Source organism: Thamnophis elegans, chromosome 11, assembly GCF_009769535.1.
Source record: "Thamnophis elegans isolate rThaEle1 chromosome 11, rThaEle1.pri, whole genome shotgun sequence".
In the NCBI taxonomy this organism is placed as follows: Eukaryota; Metazoa; Chordata; class Lepidosauria; order Squamata; family Colubridae; genus Thamnophis; species Thamnophis elegans.
The window spans coordinates 11,881,496-11,898,918 of NC_045551.1; the positions used below are offsets into that span (position 1 = coordinate 11,881,496).

The 17,423-nt window shown below is 39.8% G+C and overlaps 3 long non-coding RNA genes and 5 other non-coding genes across 8 annotated transcripts; 7 read left to right on the top strand and 1 right to left on the bottom strand.

Annotated features, from left to right (window-relative positions):
• Positions 1-42: 42 nt before the first annotated feature.
• LOC116514697 lies at positions 43-4,177 on the top strand. Its single transcript, XR_004256157.1, has 7 exons — positions 43-57; positions 143-267; positions 2,180-2,212; positions 2,438-2,476; positions 2,706-2,744; positions 3,130-3,218; positions 4,130-4,177. It is a non-coding gene; the product is annotated as an uncharacterized LOC116514697 (long non-coding RNA).
• On the top strand, positions 891-971 carry LOC116515151. The gene has a single exon (XR_004256205.1). It is a non-coding gene; the product is annotated as a small nucleolar RNA SNORD74 (small nucleolar RNA).
• Positions 2,519-2,598, top strand: LOC116515153. Its single transcript, XR_004256206.1, has one exon. It is a non-coding gene; the product is annotated as a small nucleolar RNA snR60/Z15/Z230/Z193/J17 (small nucleolar RNA).
• LOC116515154 lies at positions 2,792-2,871 on the top strand. The gene has a single exon (XR_004256207.1). It is a non-coding gene; the product is annotated as a small nucleolar RNA snR60/Z15/Z230/Z193/J17 (small nucleolar RNA).
• A 728-nt stretch (positions 4,178-4,905) lies between the features above and the next one.
• On the top strand, positions 4,906-8,246 carry LOC116514698. The gene is made up of 6 exons (XR_004256158.1): positions 4,906-4,961; positions 5,803-5,830; positions 6,289-6,323; positions 6,856-6,914; positions 7,834-7,864; positions 8,053-8,246. It is a non-coding gene; the product is annotated as an uncharacterized LOC116514698 (long non-coding RNA).
• On the top strand, positions 5,893-5,970 carry LOC116515150. Its single transcript, XR_004256204.1, has one exon. It is a non-coding gene; the product is annotated as a small nucleolar RNA SNORD47 (small nucleolar RNA).
• LOC116515149 lies at positions 7,019-7,096 on the top strand. The gene has a single exon (XR_004256203.1). It is a non-coding gene; the product is annotated as a small nucleolar RNA SNORD79 (small nucleolar RNA).
• A 5,495-nt stretch (positions 8,247-13,741) lies between the features above and the next one.
• On the bottom strand, positions 13,742-17,314 carry LOC116514886. Its single transcript, XR_004256168.1, has 2 exons — positions 16,872-17,314; positions 13,742-13,948 (listed from the first exon to the last, which is right to left on the bottom strand). It is a non-coding gene; the product is annotated as an uncharacterized LOC116514886 (long non-coding RNA).
• Between the last annotated feature and the right edge of the window lie 109 nt (positions 17,315-17,423).

The window sequence follows — 17,423 nt, forward strand, 5'->3', positions numbered from 1 at the left end:
CCACAGGAATGAGCCCACCACGGAGAGGGTGGAACCTGCGCCTGGCGGACGGCCTGGGTACTTGTGGCGCTGAAGCGGGGGTGGGGGTGAGGGGGGAAGTGGAGGGACTGTTGTGCGTAGGAATCATTTTTTTTCCCCCTAGAGAGTGGTGTGACGGGAGGAGGAGCTATGCAAAGGGAGCGTGCACGTGACCCCCCGGCGTCTATAAAAAGCGTGGCTGCGGCCCGCGCTTTCTCTTTCGGAGTCTGCCTTTGGCCTCGCAGCCACGTAAGTATTGCGAATACCCCCCCTTCTTTCCTTCCCTCCCTCCCTCCCGCAATAAATGTTGCGTTGCTAATTTGTATAGAGGAGTTGGGCCTTTAAAATGTAAGGTTGATTGTGGATGACCTTGAGGGGGGGCACGGATGGCGTTGGATTATAGCACGCATTCCGTCCCCCCCCCTCCTCTGCCGGCCTTTGAGCATAGATGGCGCTGCAAGGGGCAGCCTTTCCACGTGGGCCTCGTGGTTGGGGGAAGCATAAAGCTGATCTTCCAGAAAGTGTTGAAAATGAATCCCGCACGGAATAATAATGTTAATTAATCCTTATCAAATCGGCGTGCAAGCTTTTTGCGTTAAGTTGTATTTCCTGGGTAGGCCGGAGGGTAAAATTCAAAAAAGGGACTATTATGTACTGAGATATGGTGAACTCCAGCCTCCCTTCTCGTTGATCTTCGGATGGTTTCGAAGTGTTTGATGCCGGGATAGATCTCTGATAAACTTATTTTAAAGTTTTTTTTTTCTTTAAATTAAAGGACTTGCGGGTATTTACTGCAAAATATGGATTCGATTACATTGCAAAACAACTTGGGGACCTTCCGAGTAATATGCCCTGATTGAATTTTTTTTTTTCGTACCTGCAGATGATGATAAATTATGTTGGTAGGGACATCTGAGACTCTGATGAATGCCAACAATTTCTGAGCAGGATTAGGATCTTAAATTAGGTGTCGCAAGGATTACTCATTTCTAACAGCCTGAAAATTTATGTTCTGGTTCCCCAAAACAATAAAACGTTTTTTAGTAAGGGAAAGACTCTAGCTATTATTCTACAAATAAGATCCTCCAACCTCACCCTGTATATTATGCCTAACACATCTGATTGCACTAATGCACAATTTCGATGAGATATTGGCAATAGCACTTAAAGTTATATACTGTTTCATAGTGTTTTACAGCCCTCTAAGCAGTTTACAGAGTCAGCATTTGCCCCCAACAATCTGGCTCCTCATTTTACGCATCTGAGAAGGATGGAAGGCTGAGTCAACCTTGAGCCTGGTTAGATTCCATCTGCTAAACTGCTGGCAGCATTGATAAATATGATTTGATCCCAGCCTTATTTAAACATTACTTAAGAAATTAAAGGGAGGAGAAAGATTTTTTTCAGTTAGATTAAGCTTTATTCAGATGGAATTTTCCCTAATGGTTGTCTTCATCTAATTCTAATAATTTGCATAACGTGACTGTTTTAGAAATTGTTGCCTTAATGAGAATGTATGACAGATTGCGTAAAAAGGATCAAAAGGTTGATCAGTTGGCAGAGGGAAATCATGGATAAAAAAAATAGATGAGGGAAACTCGTATTCCAATTACAGATTTCATAATCCATAACAAAAGCAATGTCTATAACAAATCTGAATTATTATGTCTAGTCCAATAACTGCATATTGAGAATCCTGTTTATTGAAACGCTATTAGTGTAAAATACTTGATACAACTGCAAATTTTGAATCATTTCTTCATCTTTGTCTTTTGGAAGTGACAGTGAGATGACTCATTTTTGTCCTGATGTAATTTGCATTGATAGTGCAAATAAAAAAATCATGCTGTGGCAAGGAACAAGTGCAGTAATATTTGAGGCATCCATCCTGCTTCTACCTTCAATTTAACTGAAAGGGAGAGGAATTTGCTGCTTTTGCTTGAAAGTTGTAAGCTAAGCAGAGAAAGTTTTATACAGCAGTCCTTAGTCCCTCCTAAAAGAGGAAGTAAAGAGTCCTCATTGTTGGCAGTATAATCAGTTAAGGCTAGTCAAAAGGGAGTCTGGATTTCTAAATATTCCCAATCAAAATACTTAAACACTTATTAGGTCTATTTTGTTTTAAAAATAGTTCTTATCTGACAAATGCCTGTTTCCTTTGTAGGTACAAAATCTCAAGCCAATGCCGTCTATAAAGGTATGTTTTTGTTCTTGTAGTACATACAGAAAGCTAAGTAAATAAAAGCAGTACCTTTAGTTGTGCCTTTGTGCCATAATGATGATGCTTATTTGCTACTCTTGAGGAAATAATGATGAGAATGCTTAACCCACCTTTGTTTCAAACTGAGGCACAATCTATGTCCTTAAAAAGAATCCCTTTTGTAATTTGAATGATTAAAACATTTGCTGTTCTCTTTTGCAGGGTTTCACAAATGATTCTGTGATCATGGAACATGGATTGGTAAGTTGTAAGATATAAGTAGTCTATTATTTTGTCCAAGGAAGGATGTGTGTGATGAAAACATAGTTCAGCAGATAATCTGTGATGAACTCTTTGTCTTTCGCTCCTATCTGATGCATCCTCTATTTAATGTTTCAAACTGAGGCACAATCTATGCCCTTAAAAAGTATCTTAAAATCCCTTTTGTAATTTGAAACAGACATTAAAACCTTTGCTGTTTTCTTTACAGGGTTTCACAAATGATTCTGGGATCATGGAACAAGGATTGGTAAGTTGTAAGATATAAATAGTCTATTAGGTTATTTTGTCCAAGTAAGGATGTGTGTGATGAAAACATAGTTCAGCAGATAATCTGTGATGAACTCTTTGTCTTTCGCTCCTATCTGATGCATCCTCTATTTAAATTTGGTCTGACCATGGATTGTTACGGTTACAGATAGGTCTACTTAAAATAATTGTTCATTAAAAACCCTGTGACCTCAACAGTAACTTGGTAGCTGATTAACACTTAGATTTCTGCTGATAAACATGAAAATTGTATCATTTCATTGTATTCACTTAAACCATTTGAATTTAAATTAAACCATATGTTCCTCCCACAATATTAAGTTCATGTTGTATGTCCTAGCAACTGAACTGAACATCTCTTACAGATTTTGTGTTTGCAAATATGGGAACGCTACCCATTGATGGGCTGGCCTTCGGGTTCTCTAATATGGAACAGCTTTAGATGATCAAACATGTAAGTTGTAAAGAAAAATATATATGATATATTAAGGGGGGGGTGCATTATCGGGCAGTACTTTATGAACAGTTTCGATGTTACCAGGAAGATTCTTGGGTATTGTCACAGTCCTTTATTAGTTTTTATTTAATAGTGGTTCTTTATAACAAGATCATAGTTGCATTTTTCTATAGTTACACTGGCAAGCATCCTAGTTTTGTTAGTCTTTGTTAAACATTATTTAATAAATTTGCACACTGCCAGACTCCCAGTGATTCTAGGTGATTTATAAATACAAGAAAACAATAGTAAATATAAGGAACAAAAGATGCCCATTTTTATAAGGCTGTACCCCATCTTCGTCAAAGAGCCAGGTGACATGTCTTTAAGGGCCTCTAAAATGCTATCAAGATGGGGGCACTTGTGCCCTTTGTTTTAGCTGGTTTTTCTGCAGTTATTACATTTTTGTTTGGAATTCATTCAACTTGCAAACAAAAGGTAAAACAAATTGAGCCCTGGTTCTAAGTTGAAGAATGATCTTCCATGCTTGGGATCTGTTCATTTACTGTGACTTGCTGTGATTTATGGATATGGCATCTTCTGCCTTTTAAAAGTTGTATTGGATTCTATTTGCTAATTTGTCTGTTTTGCAATTACAACACATGTTGCTTAGAAATGTAAAGCAAATTTGCTGATGCAAGCATTTTAATTACGTCCATTCACCTACAACAGTTAATGTTCAGAACAATTGGATTGGGAGCTAAAAGTACAAATTAATCTACTGTATATGATGCTGAATCAGGTCGCTGATATATATGAGGATAAATTGAATATACACTGATACAGTAGATCACAGCAAGGTTTGGAAGAAAAAATGTTTTGTGGAAAAAAAATAAGGCTAGTGGCTAAGAAAATAATTCTCTTTATAGGTCTTAATGGTATCGAGCTGTCTTTGAAGAACCTCAAGAAAAGGCAAGTTGAAATACAGAAAGTTGATTCACTGAGCAATGTTATAAAACATTAAGGATATTTATTAAGGATTTTTTAGGACTTTTAGATATATTTGGTATTTTAGTTCAAGGCTGAGAAACCATTTTTCTCCAAATTTCCAAACATTCCATTGTCCCAAAGCAATTGAAGATGTCTTCTCTCACCTGTCAGAAAGAGGCCTTCCAAAGAGCTTCATCTGCCATATGAAGGTTTGTAACGGGAGAAATTGTTCCTTTGATAGATCCTGCCTAAGCCATTTGGACTAGCTTTAATAAAATTCTTAACCATCTATAGGTTTTAATTTTAATTGCTGTTTTTATAATCTTTTATTAGTAAACATAAAAATGATGGATACTAACATACATTGTGATGAGTAGAATAATAATAATAATAAAAGTAACACTGAAGCATTTTTCCATTCTGATCCTGTCTTTCTATTGCAAATTGCTAGAAATCCATAAGGAATTTCCCAAGTCTCCTGGGAAAAATTTGAACAGTATTTCTTGCATACATGTGGCAGATTGATATTATGTGTTAATTAAAGTATACTTGATATTTTTAAAGTATTTAATGCTGTCAGCCTGCATGATGAGAAGCTTATAAAACTGACTTTAAAGATGGAGGTCTGTGATTAGCTCTACCTGACTTCAGGCACCTACCTGGTTTTCCCATGATTAAAAAACCATTTTCTTGGCTATCATCAACCTTTCTTTCTCTTTAGGACTTGGAGTAACATGAGGAGTTGTTTAAAAGCAAAACTGCTGACCAGCGGTAAGCTACTACTGATATCAGCTTAACCGTGTTGATTTACTGCAAGAAATTGCATAGTGTTTTGCAAGCAGGATGTTCTTAAAAATAATATAATCTTTAATAATGCTATATTAATAAATGCAGAAATACCTGCGACTCGATATCCTAAAGATGAGTTCAGAAGATTATTCTGCATAGAGTTCTGAAAACCTCCCAACAGCATATCTGTCACGGTCCCCGTTCTGCTAGCATCACTTTACATTCTACTTCCTGACATTTTTGCAATGGGGGAGGGAGGAGAATGGAATGTGGGAGGACGGGGGGGGGGGGGGGGGGTCTGGGAGCCAAGCAGTGCCAGTCTTAACAAGGAAGAAGTGCCAATCCAGCCCTAAAAGAATGAGGAGCACACAGAGGGCCCGTTACCCAAACAACCTGTAACTTTTCAATGGGTTCAAGACCCATAAGGGGGGTTGGGGAAGTCCCAGGGAAAAAGAAAGTTAAGTGTATTGTTTTTGCACTAAATTCCACTTTGCTACTTCTGTAACCACTTTTGCTTCAGCAAAGTATGCTCTTGGTCAAAAGAATGGTCCAGGGGTCTTAGGATGACAATATCCTTTACCCTTTTTGGTTACTGTTTTAACTTTTCTGACTTTGGCTATGTAGTCCAGTCAGAAAGTTTTATTGAAGACCTAGAAATTGATCTGTTAAACCTAGAATAAAACTAGCAAAGCTTATGAAATACCTGAACTGAAATTGGGATGTGGGTGAAAAAAAACCTGCAATTACTTTTGTTTTGTAATACTAAACTTTTAATATTTTGTGTTTGCGTATATAAGTGGACAATTTTTTTTATATTAACTAGGTTTTGAGGATGGAATTACTAGATTGAGGTAAGAGTTTAGTTTTCATTTATTCTGTATTAATGGTTCAAAACTTTTTATCAACTTCTTGTAACCAATGATGAGATTAGATTCTGCCAGATGAATACTCATGATATTAGCATCAAACCGTTCCACTTTTCACTGAGGTTACATTGTTCAGTCCGATGATTAGGCATTCAGAGAAATTATTTGCTTTCCCAAGTTTTCACTTTAATTTACTAATGTATTTTTAAAAGTACCTTCCTCATGAACATAAGATTGCAAATGGATTATTTTGTGTTAATTCTACAGCTATAGCAATGTAGAAATTCTAGTCAGCATATTTTAAGTTTGGTTATTTTCCACCAGGAAGTAGGTTTCCTTACCCAATGTTGACGCAAAAATTAGAAAGGTATTAACTGAATATTTCTGAGTCTTTTTCTGCAGTTTTATAATAAATGTTTTTTTCATTTCCCCAAAACTGTTAGATGCTTACTGTTTTATGGAATCTCTTGAAAACAAGGTCAGTATATTATTTTTATAATCTAATTATTCAGTCTTGAAAGTTGATAAAATTATGGGTGAATGACTTGCAGCCTGAATGCTCCTATTATACCTCTAATAATCTTCCCTGTGAATTTCACCCTGTCAGATTTCATGACAAAAGTATTAAAAGGCGGAATGAAAATCGACTAAAACTAGATGTGATGCTTTCATTTTTGCATAATCCGCTCCTCCCAAAAAACACAATGCCAGGGGGTGGGGGTGGCAGTAATAAGCACATTTGCTGCCTGCTTTGTTCCCTGACTTCTGAAAGAAAACATATCAACCAAAATTAGTTTGATTTTGCTGGAAAAGCCAATGATGTTTTAAGAGTAGTGGACAGAAATTTTTCTGAGAACTGAAAACACTGAGGCTTTATGTTGCTGATATTTAGTGATATGTCATGGTACCATAACTTAAACACCTGAGATCAAATGAATTGATGGTGAAATAGTATCTGTTTTGCATTACTTCATAAAGTGATAAAAATGCAATGTTTTTTTAAATTTCAGATTAGTTTAAAAACAGTAGCACCTGATGGATAGAATCATTTTGACTTCACACTATAATGGTAAGGTCATGTTTTAAAAGATTCTAGGGGGGCATTAGATTTCCAAATGAAGCAGTTTGTAGTCTTTGACCTTGTTTTGTGTTAAAATAAATGTGTTTCGTTTGTACTGTTAATGATGAAATTGAAAAAAACAATGGGAATCTCTCTGAAAAGTAGTGAAGATCAATTTTACTGAGACAGTACAAATGATGTGAACTACATAATTATGTAGTTGTTACATTGAAATATATAAAATCAGCACAAAAATTGGCTGGTTCTTGAAATAAACCTGTATATTCCAGTTTGAGAGTCTTTTTAAAAAAGCACCAAGAATCACTGTGTGATCCTGGCTTTGCAGGATGCAGAAATGTTGTATTTTAAATTATTAGAAACTGAGCTGTCTGGCAAAACAAATACTTAAGAGGCAGAGAATTGTAAGAATGACAGCAAATGCCATAGTTTGTTCCTGTCTAAAGTATCTGCTTGTCTGAATTCCATTTCATCTCTTCTGCCATAAGTGATAACTTTTAAGAGAATAGAGTTGTGGGGACATGCAAAATAGTTTTGATGTTAAATGAACATTTGCAGAATGGCCTGTCGCAAGAGCAAAATGGAGTTATCAAGTATTCTGAAAGTTTGAATTGGAATGGAAACTGGCCTATTTATTGAAACAGCTTCAGTTTCACAGGAACTTAAAATATGTGATATTTGGATAAAAATAAACATCTTGCCATATTTCTAATTAATAGTAGAGGCTATTAAAGCCCGATGGCTTTTCAAACAGGATTTCTCCTTGTTTTTAGCAAAATAATGAAGTTTTATATAGCTATTATAAACTTGCTGGTGGCCACAGTTCAACCACACGTGGAAGAAATAATGCAGGTGAAGAGTCAATTTTGTGCAATAGAAGTAAAAAATTAATCTGTGTCTGATTTCCTAGGTAGCTGATGAACTGACATTTGGCTTTCAAGGTATGTATACCCTACACTAATATGCTTATTTTCTTGAGAATGGTGAAATGATGATACCCCAATCTTGAACTCTCTCTCTGAATATGTGATGGAATATCCAAGATCTGACCCATTCAGTTTTTACATTGTTTTGTGTCTCTAAATGGGAAATACATTGGCTTGATTCCTTTTCCTTTTTCTCTTTTCAGATCTGAGAGCCTGTCCAGAAATTACTATTTTCAAATACATTGGAAGATATTTTGGAATCTAAACTAGATGTCATTAGATTAAAAGGATAAATACTGGACAGTAAAGATTTTACTTTACTGGCCCACAGTCCGGCAGAGTCCTTGGTCGCTGCTTGGAATATAGCGGCGGCAGAGGCTCTAAACTGGATTGCGCCTTTACGGCCTCTTCGTGGCAGTGGATCCAGGAGGGCTCCTTGGTTTACCGAGGAACTCTGGGAGATGAAGCGCCAAAAGAGATGCCTAGAGTGACCCTGGAGAGCTAGTAACTCCGAATCAGACCGAACACAATTAAGAGCCTTTATTAGGACTTATCTAGTGGCGATACGGGTGGCAAAATGTGCGCATTTTTCTGCTCTTATTGCATCTGCAGAATCTCTCCCAGCCACCTTGTTTAGGATAGCCCACTCTCTCTTGAAAGGGAGGGATGCAGACAAACCCTTGCAGGGTAGAGCTGAGGAATTTGTTCAGTTTCTGATGGATAAAATCGCTCGGATCCGGACGGACCTGGACTCCACTTGGACAGTGCCAGCCGAGGCGCCGGGGGAAGGTCCTGATCGGATTTTATGGAGCGAGTTTCAACTTGTCGCTCCTGAGGAAGTGGACAAGGCCATGGGAGCGGTGAGTGCCTCCACCTGTATACTGGCCCCTGTCCCTCCTGGCTGGTCTCGACCAGCAGGGAGGTGACGTGGCTGGCTCCAGAGGATTGTTGACACCTCTCTTCTGGAGGGATCCTTCCCGCAGCCTCTAAAGGATGCGGTGGTGAGACCCCTCCTTAAGAAACCATCCCTGAACCCAGCCATTTTAAACAACTATCATCCAGTCTCCAACCTCCCATTCGTAGGGAAGGTTGTTGAGAAGGTGGTGGCCTTTCAACTCCGGCGGACCTTAGATGAAGCAGATTATCTGGATCCCTTTCAGGCCTGGTCATGGCACGGAAACTGCTTTGGTCGCGCTGATCGATGATCTCTGGCGGGCCAGGGATAGAGGTCATTCCTCTATCCTTGTGCTCCTTGACCTCTCAGCGGCCTTCGATACCATTGACCATAGTATCCTTCTGCGACAGTTACGGGAGGGGGAGTGGGAGGCACCGTCTTAAGGTGGTTCTCCCCCTACCTCTCGGACAGGTCGCAGTCAGTGTTGGTCGGAGGACAGAGATTGACCCCCAGGCCCCTCAAATATGGGATGCCGCAGGGTTCGGTCCTGTCGCCCCTCCTATTTAACATCTACATGAAGCCGCTGGGTGTGATCATACGCCGGCACGGGATCAAATATCAATATGCGGATGATACCCAATTGTATCTGTCCGCCCCGTGCCAGTTCAGCGAAGCAGTGGAAGTGATGTGCCAGTCCCTGGAGGCTGTCAGGGTCTGGATGGGAGCGAACAGGCTTGCACTCAATCCAGACAAGACCGAGTGGCTATTGATGTTGCCTCCCAAGGTTAGTCCAGATATTCCACCTCTTAGCCTGGGGGGTGAAATTATACACCCCTCAGAGAGGGCCTGCAATTTGGGTGTCCTCCTGGACCCACAGCTAATGTTAGAGCACCTGCGCCGGCCCTGTGGAACGATCTACCCGCAGAGATCCACACCCTTATCACTCTCCTGCCCTTCCGTAAAGCCGTTAAGACCTGGTGGTTCTGGCAGGCCTGGGGCTGTTGATGGATATCCAGCTCCCGCTTAGATGTAATGGATGATGTGAATTTTTAATATTGTATTTTTCTATTTTTAAATTCAAACTGTTTCTATCTTGCTGTGAGCCGCCCAGAGTCCCGATGGGAGTGGGCGGCATACAAATTTTAATAAACCTTAAACCTTACTTCCTGAATAACTTGAGTGTATCTTACATTTTTGGCTACTAATGAAAATAAACTAATCTATGACACACCATTTAATCTAAATCTCTTTTTGCAATTTGTTTATATATTTTAAGGTTACTTAATTTTACTTGTCTTATTCAAGATGCTTGTGTAACTTGTGCATGTCCAGGTATGCACTTGGGATATTTCATAACATTTGTGGAACTTGGAAATGCTTTGGCATGCTCAAGCTGAATGGATGCGGCCTAGAAAGACCATAAAAGAGCTCACGGGTGTGTCTGCTATTCATTTTGTTCTATAATTGGCTTGACACAGAGAATGCTATGCTTTGAAACAGTCATATTAAAATAACTGGCAACAGATTATCAACAAATGTAGAGTTGGGGTGTGAAACTCACCTAATGTAACAGGTGTCAGCACTCCTTCATTGAATAATTAGGAAAGAAAACCACGAGAGTCCATTGATAGAAATCAAGTGTACTTTTACTAATTATAAGTGATTAGAAGCGTAGCAAAGCGAAGACTGATTATTTAGACGCAAAAGCTTCGAAAGGCATCACCAAGATGGAATGTCGGTGCCATTGGCCTTGGCGGGAATCTCCTCCGCATGCGTAGTCAGACAGGCAGCAGAATTCCAGAATCTTCCTCCAGCACAATTAGTAATCCCCTCCCAAATACCATGCCCCCCCCTCCCCGTTTCAATGGCAGCCGAAGCAGCAGCAAAGCAGAGGCTGACATCAGGACTTTTTTCCCCTTCACTAAACTGGGCGGGGGTGTGGCCAGCACATGATGCATCCAGCCCACGGGCTGGGAGTTTGATAAGCCCTGCTGTAGGGGAACAAGAAGAGGTAATTGTGGGCGAGTTGTTACGTGTCCAGTCCTTGTACTTATAACAGTCTTGCTCCAAGACCATCTTTGGTTAGTATCACAACATTTGGGCTCCATTTAGACTATTGATATGATCTTGCTACTTACATTTCATGTATGGTGATGTTTTATCAGTGGCAATTTCTCCCAAGGACTCTTGTTCTCTTCTTCCATGTCCTGTGTTGAAGTAAGGAATGAACCAGCAGACTTTACAAAATAGGCAATTTCTTCCCCTTTGGATAGTTGAGGTATTTGAGGTTTGGCACCTATACAGATTGTTAAGCCTTTTTATAGTACTCATCACATTTGTCTCTAAATGTTCTTGAGAAATGGTTTGCTATGAGAGGTACAGGTTGTTTATTTGGGCGCACTCTGGGACAATGAAAGAAAGTCCTTCGAGATTCCTTCATACATAAAAGTGGAAGCATTCTTATTACCTGCCTCCATGAAACTTAGCATAATGGGAAGACCTCATTCTTCCTCAAAAAGCTTCATTTTGAACATGCTGACAATTTTCATTTTTGAATGAAAATTCATTTAGCATTTCCACAGGAACCATTTGACTTCTCACAAATCAACTAATTGCTTTTCACAGTGTAGAAGTTGACTGAAGGAGAAAATGGCCACACTTCTGGAATCCCCACTTTATTCTTTGAATATGTAGAATTATTTGGTTTGGCTGTAACTGATAGCGATAACTAACTTTCACCAATGCTTCCTGGGAGAGGAGTACTTGCTTTCCACACACTCCTCTGGATATAGATATAGATCTCTACATACACATTAGTGTTGTGGCCCAGCAGGAGCTATTGGAGCTGCAAACAGACTCCGATAGCAAGGGACCCTATGAGTCAGCTCTGGAAGATGTGGAGGACCCTGGACAGGGTTCAGACTCCGAGCAGGGATGAGAGGCTGGTTGGCCACCAAGAGGCGCCTGAGGCATGGAGCAGCGGTCCCTGATGTCAGGCCCTGGAGCAGTGGGGAGAAGCTAAGGGAGTTGGTCCTGGACGCCAGGCAAAGATGGGCAGGTAAGCGCCGATAGCAACTACGGAGATACAGAAGATAATTGGGGCCAGGTGGTTGTGATTAGGCTCCTCCCAAGAGAGTATATAAGAAGAGACTTTGGGAGGAGGCTGTTTGCAGGACACAACTATGATACTAAAGCTGGAGAAGCTCTTGTGTGTATTTCTTATCTGTGGAAGTCTGGGTTGTTGCCAAAGTCTTAGTGTCTTAATTTACTGTGGTTTAATTTACTGTGAATAAATTGTCTAGCAGTAATCTTGTGTCGGTGTGACTCACTGTACGGAGGGTGGTCAACACATTAGGATCTACCTTTGCACCACTATTGTCTGCTTTTGATTCACAATTGCCGCTGCATGAGCTTGTTTTAGTTGATTCCGCAGCAGTACTTGGATGACTAAGCTTAAAGATACTAACAAAACTACTCTAGGTGCCTCAAAAGAAGAAATACCCCACACATGGAAAAATGCTGAAGTGATTATAATCTGGGGGGTGGGGTGGGGAGAGGTAATTTTAAAATATTTCTCAATAACACTTTCATCTACAAGGTTTTCACCAAGATAATCGCAAAAAGAATATTGAGAACATTAAATGATGCACAACCAAAGGAGCAGGCAGGCTTCAGAAATGGCTACAGCATAATGTATGCTGTACATGTATGCGATGTATGTTGAGTTTAAGCTGTTTAGAAGGCACAAGTGAAGTTTGAGTAAAGAACATGAGTGCTGCCTTTTTCTTTTCCCATCCTGCCCATCCAGAAAGCATGCAATATTGCGAGTAGATAAATGGGTACCATTTTGGTGGGGGAAAAAACTAGCTGTGTTCGTGTGGACCTGGCCAGATGCAAGGCATTGCCAAGGTGAAGTGAGGCTGGCTGGAATAGCCAGCAACATGACCACTGCCAGTCAGCTGTTGTAAGCTAGTTCCAAGGTTACATGTGCAAGCATTGAACAGAATGAGCTAGCAATTTAGGCGGTCACAACTGCATATTGTGTCTAGCATTTGCAGATTTCCTTGATGTATGCCATATGCCAGAGGACCCCAATTCCTGGGCCAGGGACCACTACTATGCCATGTGAGCGTTGGGCCACACTGCGGTGCCCCTCTTCCCCCCTCCCTATGCTGGGCTGCCAAGTCACAAAGGTTGGAGACCACCACCATATGCTATCTAAATAAATAAAATTCCTTTTTCTCTAGGAGAGATGATAAAAAATACCACCAGTCTAATAAAAACAGTAAAAATATTGGTTTCCAGCAGAAAGGTAAAAGAAATTAAAATAAAATGGGATGACGGAATAGAAAAAGGGTTAATGTTTTTAAAAGGCTTCAGAGGGAGCTCTTAACATCAGGGGCTACCTATATCATCTCCATCCTCTTACTGGACACAAAGCCATGGAGTGCAACATTTTCTACATTCACACTTGGGCTTCTTTCCCCAAAATCTGTCAATGACAAACAAGATTTCACCAGGACGTTGCCACAATGGAAAAACTATCAGGGCAATTGAGAACCATGAATGCTGGCTGACTTGATGGATACTACAAATGAAATTCCGCAGCAAAATACATGCAGCCCTCATGAAGATAGGAAATGTGATTAAATACATTATAGTCATTAAAAGTTAATTTAATATTTCTCAAGGTTCCTATGTGATACAATCAGTCAGAAAATACATCTGTGTTCAGTTTGAAGGGGTCTATGCAATTGGCAAATGTTTTTCAGGAAGCACAACTTTTTTTAAAAAAATTGTCCAGTTTAATTGGTACCTTATTAATTTTTATTGTGTAATGAAATAAGTTGTAGCTGCAACTTTTTTTGTTTTGTATAGTAAGGCAGAGTTGAGTAATCTCTTCCAGAGATATACACACAGGGCATAAGGACCTTGCAGGAACAGAAACGCAATAGCTTCGTTTGGCAACTCGGAAGAGATGGAGTAATACACAACAGTGGAAAGCACAAATGTTTATTTCAGAAGTTCAACAAAACTATATAAGTTATAACTGTCCAAATCTGATTTTTTTAAAAAATATATATAACAAAGAAGCAAACCTAACAATCAGAAATAACAGCCTCTATATTATGGCTGGATATAATGGGAGTTTAAGTAAAAAAAAATCAAATTATGTAAGTTGAAATGATTCTTTTTTCCCCTACCTTTATTTTTTTTTTTTTTTCATTTTCATTTTCATTTTATACAATCACTTATATACTGTGCGTAACAAAAAAAAACCAAGAGAAAAACAAACAAACAAACAAAAAAAACCCCCCCAACATAACACTTCAATCCCCATACACCCTCTCTTCTCCCCCTCCAACTTTCATTTCACCCCTCCAGCATTCCCCTCTACTACTTCCCTTCCCCTCAGACATCTCCCCCTCCCTCCATCTCACCCTCCTTACATTCCCTCTCACTCCCTCTTTACTTCTCCCTCCTCTTTCCCTCTTCTCCTCGCTTTGGTGTATCCATCAGTTTTTTTTTTTTTTTTTTTTAAAGAATAAAAGAGAAAAAGAAAAAAAAAAAGGAAAACGAGCCGCAGTATACAAGTGAATTCTTATTGTTCTAAGAATTGAAACTGTAATTCCCCCTCCCCCCTCCCCCCTATAATCCCCCCTCCCTAACCCCCTTACGGCTTCGCAGGTCCCATACCCGGCATAATTCTTTAACAAGCATTTGAGTATAATAAGGCCAGCTAACTTTAAAATTAAAAAAAAGAAAAGAAAAGAAAAGCCAAAAAAAAAAAAAAGAGAATAATAAAAAATACACACACACCTAAAAGAAAGGGGAAACAGAGAAGGGTCAATAAACCCACTACGTTAACACAGCTTCCCATTATCTGTAAATCTTAAACAATGTAGCTCATTCCAAATTTCGATTATTTTACTACTTGCAGGGTTTCAAACTATATTAGAGCCAGGTAAGTTGATCAATTAGGATTCCCCAACTAAAAGTCTCATTGCTTTGTCTATCTATTCAAACCTTTAATTTCTCTCTTTTTTATCCGAATATCCAAACCTTTCTATAAAACCATTAAACTCAAGTACTTCTTTCATTTTTCATTTCCAACACCTCCCTTTCTATCCTTACCCACCTCCACATGTAAATTTTTTACCTTCCACCCTGCCTTTATCCATGTCCATATATATATTTTATCCGCGTCCATTGCTCCTCCCATATTTACTCCACTTTCCTGAAGACTCTCCGACCAATCTTTCTTGACCTTATATTGAAATAGCAACTCAAACAAATATCAGCTTGCATTCTAGCCCCAAGTAGTCTAATTAAGCTTTCGCTACCCTTCCCTCTCCCACGCGCCTCCCAACTCCGTTCGTCCCAGACCACAACTCAAAAAGATCGCAATCTCCGCTCTCCTCGCCTAGGAAAATAATTCATGCGCAGTTTGAGTTAGAATTCAGACAAATCTTATATACAATATGTGTCCACAATCAGCAACGCTTCTTTCAGTCTCCATGTCTCATCATCAATATACCACTTTTCCATTTTATCCCAGACGGAAATCATAAAGCTTTAAGAACATCGCTTAGTCTTTATTCTTTAGTCTTCTGCCCTTCCGGAAGAGGAAAGCAACACCCTCCGCCTTGTAGCCACGTGTCTCGCTGTTTGTCTTCTCCTTCTCCTTGTCTCTCTCCAGGTCCGGATGAATCAGGAAGTCCCGCCTTCAGGGTCTCGTAGTAAAATTCTCGGGCTTCACAGACAGAGTTAATGCGGTGTTTTTGGTTGCCAAATGTAACTGTAATACCAGCTGGGACTTCCCATTTGTATGGAATCTGAGAATTTCTGAGTTCTTCGGTTAAGAAAGCGTACTCTTTCCTTGTTCTTAATAATTGAAATGGTATCTCTTTAAAAACAATCAAGTCCTGTCCGTCAATTCTCAACCTCTTGCTGTAAAGCCTCTGTATTATCTCATTTCTGGATTCCCTTGTGGTAAAGTATATTATTATGTCCCTCGGAAGCTGTCGCTGTTTTGCTACCCAGGAATTCTGGCGGTAAATTCTTTGAATCTGCCAATCAAAGTTAAATCCCGGACTTCCCACCAAGCGGCTGAAAGCCTCAAAGAAGATCTGTTTCAAATTCTCCTGTTGGTTTTCACGCAGTCCTCTAACCCTTATTGCAAAGGCAGTCTTATTATAATTTATCATGACAAGTTGTTTTTGAGCACTTTCCATTTCCTGCTGCAACGTTTGAATTTTGGATATCAAATTAAGGTTAGTTTCTTCCAAAAGTTCCAATTTGTCCTCCGCTTCAGCAATATAATCTGTCATGACTGTCATTACTCCGATCATATCCTTCTTTGCCTGAGCAATTTTAGCATCAATTGATCATATAAATCCGATATCAGTTGATTAATTTCCTGTCTGAAGTCATTAAGCGTTTTGAGAAGAAATTCTTGTGTTAACAAATCTCCCGTGGAGGGTGTGGGAGGCAAGGGTAGCGGCTTCATAGCAGTTTTTAGAGATATGTTATTAAGGAAGCGCTTCTGTTTAGATTTGGGAGCCATTCCAAAGTAGAAATAAAAGACAAGCAATCAAGCGAGCCAAAAATCAAAGTCTCTGCTCCCCTCAGTTAATCTTTTAGCAATTAGTACAGAGAAGCCTTCAGGAGGGTAGGGCTGGCTAAGTACGTCACATCAAACACAAAAACTACGAGATCGCCATCTTGTGACGCAGCTAAAAAAGGAAGGGAGCCTTTTGCGAAATTGAAGCTGGTATTTTAGATAGTAATAAAAGAAATTCCTCAGGAATGGTCCCCGCCCGGATTGACTTTTAAATAGCTTAGCTTTGTCCTGGGGGGGGGGGGCAATCTGCCTAGGCTGCAAAAAAGGCAGCGCGGAAAACTGGCCGGAGTAAAGGCTCAGCTAATGTTGAACCTCTTCTCCATTCACAGCAAAAAAAAAAAGCTATGAATTACAAAGAGATCCTAACGACTGACCTTCTCCCTGCCCCTTTCTGCCAGAAAGGGGAGATATCTATAGATCTTATAAGATATACGAACCAGAGTCCTGGCAGGAGCTTCGTTGAGCTCCCGACGGCGGCAGCTCCACCCCCCGAAGCCCTCTACCTTTATTTTTTATACTGACTTGTATTAGAGAAATTTGCCATTTTTGCTATTTGATCAAGATTAATGAATTGGGGAAAATGCTTCCTAAATGTATTTCTACCTTAAAATCCTGAAGAACAGCTCCTCCAGTTAGGTTTCAAATAACCACAGTTTTTAAAATAAAACTGAATGCTCTCCCAGAACCATGAATAGTTTTTGATACTGGAGCCAATCTTAGTACTTAGCTTTGAGTAATTAGGATAACAGTACAATTAATTTATATTTCTATTATATTTTGGGGCTTTTGATTACCTTCATGTTCTAAAATTAATTTGGAATTCTTGTTTCTTATTCAGCTCATTCTCTCTTGTGTTTCCATGTTTGCAGTACATCAGGGGTATCAAACTCAAGGTCCGTGGGCCGGATCTGGCCCATAGAGTGCTTAGATCTGGTCTGCGGGGGCGGCCTGGAAATAGCAAAGGACCAGCCTGCAGTGCCTCTGCTAGTGAAAATGGGGTATGGGGGGGGCATGTCCCCCCTGCACCCTGTTTTGACCTGGACAACCTCCTGCAA